Here is a 3,125-nt window from a genome sequence, read left to right as displayed (position 1 = left end):
GCCGGAGAGCTACGGAGTTTCGTCCGTTGCTCTTGTCTCAACGTACGCCCGCTCTGCCGGAGAGCTACGGAGCTTCGTCCGTTGCTCTTGTCTCAGCGTACGCCCGCTCTGCCAGAGAGCTACGGAGCTTCGTCCGTTGCTCTTGTCTCAACGTACGCCCGCTCTGCCGGAGAGCTACGGAGCTCCGTCCTAACGAACTATGAACGTACGTGCGTCCGTCCCTATCGCCTGCACGTAGTTACGTACGTCCGTCCTAACGAATTATGAACGTACGCGCGTCGGTCTCTATTCGCCTGCACCTACGTCCGTCCTAACGAACTATGAACGTACGCGCGTCCGTCTCTATTAACTGCACGTACGTCCGTCCTAACAAACTAAGAACGTACGTGCGTCCGTCCCTATTCGCCTGCACGTACGTCCGTCCTAACGAACTATGAACGTACTCGCGTCCGTCCCTATTCGCCTGCACGTCCGTCCGTCCCTATTCGCCTGTTCGTACGTCCGTCCTAACGGACTATGAACGTACGTACGTCCGTCCCTATTTGCCTGCACGTACGTCCGTTCTAACGAATTGTGAACCTACGTGCGTCCGTCCCTATTCGCCTGCTCGTACGTCCGTCCTAACGAACTATGCACGTACGTGCGTCCGTCCCTATTTGCCTGCACGTACGTCCGTTCTAACGAACTATGAACGTACGTGCGTCCGTCCCTATTCGCCTGCACGTACGTCCGTCCTAACGAACTATGAACGTACTCGCGTCCGTCCCTATTCGCCTGCACGTACGTCTGTCCTAACGAACTATGAACGTACGTGCGTCCGTCTCTATTAGCTGCACGTACGCCCGTCCTAACGAACTATGAACGTAAGTGCGCCCGTCCCCATTTGCCTGCACGTACGTCTGTTCTAACAAACTTTGAACGTACGTGCGTCCGTCCCTATTCGCCTGCACATACGTCCGTCCTAACGAACTGTGAACCTACGTGCGTCCGTCCCTATTCGCCTGCACATACGTCCGTCCTAACGAACTATGAACGTACGCGCATCCGTCCCTATTCGCCTGCTATGAACGTACGTGCGTCCGTCCCTATTCGCCTGCGCGTACATCTGTCCTAATGAACTATGAACGTAAGCGTCCGTCCATATTCGCCTGCACGTATGTCCGTGCTAACGATCTATGAACGTACTCACGTCCGTTCCTATTCGCCTGCACGTACGTCCGTTCTAACGAACTATGAATGTACGCGCGTCCGTCCCTATTCGCCTGCACTTACGTCCGTCCTAACGAACTATGAACGTGCACGCATCCGGCCCTATTTGCCTGTATGTACGTCCGTCCTAACGAACTATGAACGTACGTGCGTCCGTCCCTATTCGCCTGCGCGTACGTCTGTCCTAATGAACTATGAACGTAAGCGTCCGTCCCTATTCGCCTGCACGTATGTCCGTGCTAACGAACTATGAACGTACGTGAGTCCATCCCTATTCGCCTGCACTTACGTCCGTCCTAACGATCTATGAACGTACTCACGTGCGTCCCTATTCGCCTTCACGTACGCCCGTCATAACGAACTATGAATGTACGCGCGTCCGTCCCTATTCGCCTGCACGTCCGTCCGTCCTAACGAACTATGAACGTACGCGCGTCCGTCCCTATTCGCCTGCACGTACGTCTGTCCTAACGAACTATGAATGTGCGCCCGTCCGTCCCTATTCGCCTGCACTTACGTCCGTCCAAACGATCTATGAACGTACTCACGTCCGTCCCTATTCGCCTGCACTTACGTCCGTCAGAACGAACTATGAACGTACGCGAGTCCGTCGCTATTCGCCTGTACGTACGTACGTCCGTCCTAACGAATTATGAATGTACGTGCGTCCGTCCCTATTCGTCTGCACGTACGTCCGTCCCTATTCGTCTGCACGTACATCCGTCCTAACGAACTATGAACGTACACGCGTCCGTCTCTTTTCGTCTGTACTTACGTTCGTCCTAACGAACTATGAACGTTCGTGCGTCCGTCGGTATTCGCCTGCACGTACGTCCATCCTAACGAACTATGAACGGACGCACGTTCGTCACTATTTGCCTGTACTTACGTCCGTCCTAACGAACTATGAACGTTCGCGTGTCCGTCCCTTTTCGCCTGTACTTACGTCCGTCCTAACGAACTATGAACGTACGCACGTGCGTCCCTATTCGCCTGCACGTACATCCGTCCTAACGAACTATGAACGTACGTCCGTCCTAACGTACTAGGAGCGAGAGAGAGAAGAGCTAGAGAGAGAGGTGTGAGAGCTCTCGCCTCTCTCTCGCTCCTCTCTCTCTCTCTCTCGCTTCTCTCTCACTCCTCTCTCTCTCGTTCCGCTCTCTCTCTCTTGGTTTTCTTTCTCTCTCTCGCTCCTCTCTCTCTCTCTCTTGCTCTTCTCTCTCTCTTGCTCTTCTCTCTCTCTCGCTCCTCTCTCTCTTGCTTCTCTCTCTTTCTCGCTCCTCTCTCTCTCTCGCTTCTCTCTCTCTCACTCCTCTCTCTTTCTCGTTCCTCTCTTTCTCTGCGTCTCTCTCTTTCTCACTCTCTCACTCTCTCTCTTTCTCTTCCTCTTTCTCTCTCTCTCGCTCTATCTCTTCCGCTCTATCTCTGTCTGTCTGTCTCTGTCTCTCTCTCTGTCTCTATCTCTCTCTGTCACTCTCTCTCTCTCTCTCTCTGTCTCTCACTCTCTCTCTCCCTCTTTCTCTCTCTCTCTCTTTCTCTCTCTCTCTAGAGAGAGAGAGAGACAGAAAGAGAGAGAGTGACAGAGAGAGAGTCAGAGAGAGAGAGAGAGGGAGTGAGAGAGAGAGACGGAGATAGAGCGAGAGAGAAATAGATAGAGAGAGCGAATTAGAGAGAGAGACAGACAGACAGAGATAGAGCGAGAGAGAGAAAGAGATAGAGAGAGAGAGGGGGAGAAAGTGGCCAGAGAGAGAGGATCGAGACTGAGAGATAGAGAGAGAGAGAGGAGCGAGAGAAGGACGAGCGAGAGAGAGAGAAGGACGAGAGAGAGAGAGAGAAGGACGAGAGAGCGACAGAAGAGTGAGAGAGAGAGAGAGAGAGGAGCAAGAGAGAGAGAGAGGAGCGAGAGAGAGAGAGAG

The sequence above is a fragment of the Octopus bimaculoides genome, chromosome 7 (genome assembly GCF_001194135.2).
Source record: "Octopus bimaculoides isolate UCB-OBI-ISO-001 chromosome 7, ASM119413v2, whole genome shotgun sequence".
NCBI lineage: Eukaryota > Metazoa > Mollusca > Cephalopoda > Octopoda > Octopodidae > Octopus > Octopus bimaculoides.
The sequence above is the reverse complement of the archived record's forward strand: the minus strand, read 5'-3'. Positions refer to the sequence as shown.